At 49.0% G+C, this 5000-nt stretch overlaps 12 non-coding genes and 1 pseudogene across 12 annotated transcripts in view; all 13 read left to right on the top strand.

Moving 5' to 3' along the window:
• Nucleotides 1–213: 213 nt before the first annotated feature.
• LOC139610140 (5S ribosomal RNA) lies at nt 214–332 on the top strand. The gene has a single exon (XR_011685587.1). It is a non-coding gene; the product is annotated as a 5S ribosomal RNA (ribosomal RNA).
• A 280-nt stretch (nt 333–612) lies between these two features.
• LOC139610460 (5S ribosomal RNA) lies at nt 613–731 on the top strand. Its single transcript, XR_011685770.1, has one exon. It is a non-coding gene; the product is annotated as a 5S ribosomal RNA (ribosomal RNA).
• A 280-nt stretch (nt 732–1011) lies between these two features.
• LOC139610120 (5S ribosomal RNA) lies at nt 1012–1130 on the top strand. The gene has a single exon (XR_011685568.1). It is a non-coding gene; the product is annotated as a 5S ribosomal RNA (ribosomal RNA).
• Nucleotides 1131–1410: 280 nt separating this feature from the next.
• On the top strand, nt 1411–1529 carry LOC139610457 (5S ribosomal RNA). Its single transcript, XR_011685767.1, has one exon. It is a non-coding gene; the product is annotated as a 5S ribosomal RNA (ribosomal RNA).
• A 280-nt stretch (nt 1530–1809) lies between these two features.
• On the top strand, nt 1810–1928 carry LOC139610456 (5S ribosomal RNA). The gene has a single exon (XR_011685766.1). It is a non-coding gene; the product is annotated as a 5S ribosomal RNA (ribosomal RNA).
• Nucleotides 1929–2208: 280 nt separating this feature from the next.
• On the top strand, nt 2209–2317 carry LOC139610351 (5S ribosomal RNA; annotated as a pseudogene).
• A 280-nt stretch (nt 2318–2597) lies between these two features.
• Nucleotides 2598–2716, top strand: LOC139610520 (5S ribosomal RNA). Its single transcript, XR_011685829.1, has one exon. It is a non-coding gene; the product is annotated as a 5S ribosomal RNA (ribosomal RNA).
• Nucleotides 2717–2988: 272 nt separating this feature from the next.
• On the top strand, nt 2989–3107 carry LOC139610037 (5S ribosomal RNA). The gene has a single exon (XR_011685487.1). It is a non-coding gene; the product is annotated as a 5S ribosomal RNA (ribosomal RNA).
• A 280-nt stretch (nt 3108–3387) lies between these two features.
• Nucleotides 3388–3506, top strand: LOC139609972 (5S ribosomal RNA). Its single transcript, XR_011685426.1, has one exon. It is a non-coding gene; the product is annotated as a 5S ribosomal RNA (ribosomal RNA).
• A 272-nt stretch (nt 3507–3778) lies between these two features.
• On the top strand, nt 3779–3897 carry LOC139610454 (5S ribosomal RNA). Its single transcript, XR_011685764.1, has one exon. It is a non-coding gene; the product is annotated as a 5S ribosomal RNA (ribosomal RNA).
• A 280-nt stretch (nt 3898–4177) lies between these two features.
• On the top strand, nt 4178–4296 carry LOC139609970 (5S ribosomal RNA). The gene has a single exon (XR_011685424.1). It is a non-coding gene; the product is annotated as a 5S ribosomal RNA (ribosomal RNA).
• Nucleotides 4297–4568: 272 nt separating this feature from the next.
• LOC139610453 (5S ribosomal RNA) lies at nt 4569–4687 on the top strand. The gene has a single exon (XR_011685763.1). It is a non-coding gene; the product is annotated as a 5S ribosomal RNA (ribosomal RNA).
• A 272-nt stretch (nt 4688–4959) lies between these two features.
• Nucleotides 4960–5000, top strand: part of LOC139610452 (5S ribosomal RNA) — a 119-nt gene continuing 78 nt past the window's right edge. The window contains exon 1 of the ribosomal RNA XR_011685762.1: nt 4960–5000. This exon is cut by the window's right edge and continues 78 nt beyond it. This is a non-coding gene — a ribosomal RNA (5S ribosomal RNA).

Genomic DNA, 5000 nt, shown 5'->3' with positions numbered 1-5000 from the left:
GTGCCACTGCTCAACTGTCAATCACTGTGCAGACAGTTCAGCTCACAGTGCACAAACCACACTTTCATATTATCACATTACACAGTTGACAAGTTGAGAGAAAGAAAGAAAGAAAGAAAGTCGAGCAAAGACACCCGCGCTTGACATACACAGCCATGTCTGTGATGGTGTGGATAATCATGTATAAAGGGGGTAGTTGTCACTTGCTCTGCGGCTTACGGCCATACCACCCTGAGCACGCCCGATCTCGTCCGATCTCGGAAGCTAAGCAGGGTCGGGCCTGGTTAGTACTTGGACGGGAGACCGCCTGGGAATACCAGGTGCTGTAAGCTTTTTCACTTTTCTGTGCAAACAACAGAGGACGCTGCTGCTTCAGTAAACAGCACTGACTGTGCCACTGCTCAACTGTCAATCACTGTGCAGACAGTTCAGCTCACAGTGCACAAACCACACTTTCATATTATCACATTACACAGTTGACAAGTTGACAAGTTGAGAGAAAGAAAGAAAGAAAGAAAGTCGAGCAAAGACACCCGCGCTTGACATACACAGCCATGTCTGTGATGGTGTGGATCATCATGTATAAAGGGGGTAGTTGTCACTTGCTCTGCGGCTTACGGCCATACCACCCTGAGCACGCCCGATCTCGTCCGATCTCGGAAGCTAAGCAGGGTCGGGCCTGGTTAGTACTTGGATGGGAGACCGCCTGGGAATACCAGGTGCTGTAAGCTTTTTCACTTTTCTGTGCAAACAACAGAGGACGCTGCTGCTTCAGTAAACAGCACTGACTGTGCCACTGCTCAACTGTCAATCACTGTGCAGACAGTTCAGCTCACAGTGCACAAACCACACTTTCATATTATCACATTACACAGTTGACAAGTTGACAAGTTGAGAGAAAGAAAGAAAGAAAGAAAGTCGAGCAAAGACACCCGCGCTTGACATACACAGCCATGTCTGTGATGGTGTGGATCATCATGTATAAAGGGGGTAGTTGTCACTTGCTCTGCGTCTTACGGCCATACCACCCTGAGCACGCCCGATCTCGTCCGATCTCGGAAGCTAAGCAGGGTCGGGCCTGGTTAGTACTTGGATGGGAGACCGCCTGGGAATACCAGGTGCTGTAAGCTTTTTCACTTTTCTGTGCAAACAACAGAGGACGCTGCTGCTTCAGTAAACAGCACTGACTGTGCCACTGCTCAACTGTCAATCACTGTGCAGACAGTTCAGCTCACAGTGCACAAACCACACTTTCATATTATCACATTACACAGTTGACAAGTTGACAAGTTGAGAGAAAGAAAGAAAGAAAGAAAGTCAAGCAAAGACACCCGCGCTTGACATACACAGCCATGTCTGTGATGGTGTGGATCATCATGTATAAAGGGGGTAGTTGTCACTTGCTCTGCGGCTTACGGCCATACCACCCTGAGCACGCCCGATCTCGTCCGATCTCGGAAGCTAAGCAGGGTCGGGCCTGGTTAGTACTTGGATGGGAGACCGCCTGGGAATACCAGGTGCTGTAAGCTTTTTCACTTTTCTGTGCAAACAACAGAGGACGCTGCTGCTTCAGTAAACAGCACTGACTGTGCCACTGCTCAACTGTCAATCACTGTGCAGACAGTTCAGCTCACAGTGCACAAACCACACTTTCATATTATCACATTACACAGTTGACAAGTTGACAAGTTGAGAGAAAGAAAGAAAGAAAGAAAGTCGAGCAAAGACACCCGCGCTTGACATACACAGCCATGTCTGTGATGGTGTGGATCATCATGTATAAAGGGGGTAGTTGTCACTTGCTCTGCGGCTTACGGCCATACCACCCTGAGCACGCCCGATCTCGTCCGATCTCGGAAGCTAAGCAGGGTCGGGCCTGGTTAGTACTTGGATGGGAGACCGCCTGGGAATACCAGGTGCTGTAAGCTTTTTCACTTTTCTGTGCAAACAACAGAGGACGCTGCTGCTTCAGTAAACAGCACTGACTGTGCCACTGCTCAACTGTCAATCACTGTGCAGACAGTTCAGCTCACAGTGCACAAACCACACTTTCATATTATCACATTACACAGTTGACAAGTTGACAAGTTGAGAGAAAGAAAGAAAGAAAGAAAGTCGAGCAAAGACACCCGCGCTTGACATACACAGCCATGTCTGTGATGGTGTGGATCATCATGTATAAAGGGGGTAGTTGTCACTTGCTCTGCGGCTTACGGCCATACCACCCTGAGCACGCCTGATCTCGGAAGCTAAGCAGGGTCGGGCCTGGTTAGTACTTGGATGGGAGACCGCCTGGGAATACCAGGTGCTGTAAGCTTTTTCACTTTTCTGTGCAAACAACAGAGGACGCTGCTGCTTCAGTAAACAGCACTGACTGTGCCACTGCTCAACTGTCAATCACTGTGCAGACAGTTCAGCTCACAGTGCACAAACCACACTTTCATATTATCACATTACACAGTTGACAAGTTGACAAGTTGAGAGAAAGAAAGAAAGAAAGAAAGTCAAGCAAAGACACCCGCGCTTGACATACACAGCCATGTCTGTGATGGTGTGGATCATCATGTATAAAGGGGGTAGTTGTCACTTGCTCTGCGGCTTACGGCCATACCACCCTGAGCACGCCCGATCTCGTCCGATCTCGGAAGTTAAGCAGGGTCGGGCCTGGTTAGTACTTGGATGGGAGACCGCCTGGGAATACCAGGTGCTGTAAGCTTTTTCACTTTTCTGTGCAAACAACAGAGGATGCTGCTGCTTCAGTAAACAGCACTGACTGTGCCACTGCTCAACTGTCAATCACTGTGCAGACAGTTCAGCTCACAGTGCACAAACCACACTTTCATATTATCACATTACACAGTTGACAAGTTGAGAGAAAGAAAGAAAGAAAGAAAGTCGAGCAAAGACACCCGCGCTTGACATACACAGCCATGTCTGTGATGGTGTGGATCATCATGTATAAAGGGGGTAGTTGTCACTTGCTCTGCGGCTTACGGCCATACCACCCTGAGCACGCCCGATCTCGTCCGATCTCGGAAGCTAAGCAGGGTCGGGCCTGGTTAGTACTTTGGTGGGAGACCGCCTGGGAATACCAGGTGCTGTAAGCTTTTTCACTTTTCTGTGCAAACAACAGAGGACGCTGCTGCTTCAGTAAACAGCACTGACTGTGCCACTGCTCAACTGTCAATCACTGTGCAGACAGTTCAGCTCACAGTGCACAAACCACACTTTCATATTTTCACATTACACAGTTGACAAGTTGACAAGTTGAGAGAAAGAAAGAAAGAAAGAAAGTCGAGCAAAGACACCCGCGCTTGACATACACAGCCATGTCTGTGATGGTGTGGATCATCATGTATAAAGGGGGTAGTTGTCACTTGCTCTGCGGCTTACGGCCATACCACCCTGAGCACGCCCGATCTCGTCCGATCTCGGAAGCTAAGCAGGGTCGGGCCTGGTTAGTACTTGGGTGGGAGACCGCCTGGGAATACCAGGTGCTGTAAGCTTTTTCACTTTTCTGTGCAAACAACAGAGGACGCTGCTGCTTCAGTAAACAGCACTGACTGTGCCACTGCTCAACTGTCAATCACTGTGCAGACAGTTCAGCTCACAGTGCACAAACCACACTTTCATATTATCACATTACACAGTTGACAAGTTGAGAGAAAGAAAGAAAGAAAGAAAGTCGAGCAAAGACACCCGCGCTTGACATACACAGCCATGTCTGTGATGGTGTGGATCATCATGTATAAAGGGGGTAGTTGTCACTTGCTCTGCGGCTTACGGCCATACCACCCTGAGCACGCCCGATCTCGTCCGATCTCGGAAGCTAAGCAGGGTCGGGCCTGGTTAGTACTTGGATGGGAGACCGCCTGGGAATACCAGGTGCTGTAAGCTTTTTCACTTTTCTGTGCAAACAACAGAGGACGCTGCTGCTTCAGTAAACAGCACTGACTGTGCCACTGCTCAACTGTCAATCACTGTGCAGACAGTTCAGCTCACAGTGCACAAACCACACTTTCATATTATCACATTACACAGTTGACAAGTTGACAAGTTGAGAGAAAGAAAGAAAGAAAGAAAGTCAAGCAAAGACACCCGCGCTTGACATACACAGCCATGTCTGTGATGGTGTGGATCATCATGTATAAAGGGGGTAGTTGTCACTTGCTCTGCGGCTTACGGCCATACCACCCTGAGCACGCCCGATCTCGTCCGATCTCGGAAGTTAAGCAGGGTCGGGCCTGGTTAGTACTTGGATGGGAGACCGCCTGGGAATACCAGGTGCTGTAAGCTTTTTCACTTTTCTGTGCAAACAACAGAGGACGCTGCTGCTTCAGTAAACAGCACTGACTGTGCCACTGCTCAACTGTCAATCACTGTGCAGACAGTTCAGCTCACAGTGCACAAACCACACTTTCATATTATCACATTACACAGTTGACAAGTTGAGAGAAAGAAAGAAAGAAAGAAAGTCAAGCAAAGACACCCGCGCTTGACATACACAGCCATGTCTGTGATGGTGTGGATCATCATGTATAAAGGGGGTAGTTGTCACTTGCTCTGCGGCTTACGGCCATACCACCCTGAGCACGCCCGATCTCGTCCGATCTCGGAAGCTAAGCAGGGTCGGGCCTGGTTAGTACTTGGATGGGAGACCGCCTGGGAATACCAGGTGCTGTAAGCTTTTTCACTTTTCTGTGCAAACAACAGAGGACGCTGCTGCTTCAGTAAACAGCACTGACTGTGCCACTGCTCAACTGTCAATCACTGTGCAGACAGTTCAGCTCACAGTGCACAAACCACACTTTCATATTATCACATTACACAGTTGACAAGTTGAGAGAAAGAAAGAAAGAAAGAAAGTCAAGCAAAGACACCCGCGCTTGACATACACAGCCATGTCTGTGATGGTGTGGATCATCATGTATAAAGGGGGTAGTTGTCACTTGCTCTGCGGCTTACGGCCATACCACCCTGAGCACGCCCGATCTCGTCCG

The sequence above is a fragment of the Trachinotus anak genome, unplaced genomic scaffold, assembly GCF_046630095.1.
Source record: "Trachinotus anak isolate AG129_WGS33_773 ecotype Australia unplaced genomic scaffold, CSIRO_AGI_Tana_v1 ptg000026l, whole genome shotgun sequence".
Lineage (NCBI taxonomy): Eukaryota > Metazoa > Chordata > Actinopteri > Carangiformes > Carangidae > Trachinotus > Trachinotus anak.
Note: the sequence above shows the minus strand (reverse complement) of the source record. Positions and strands in the feature narration are given on the sequence as shown.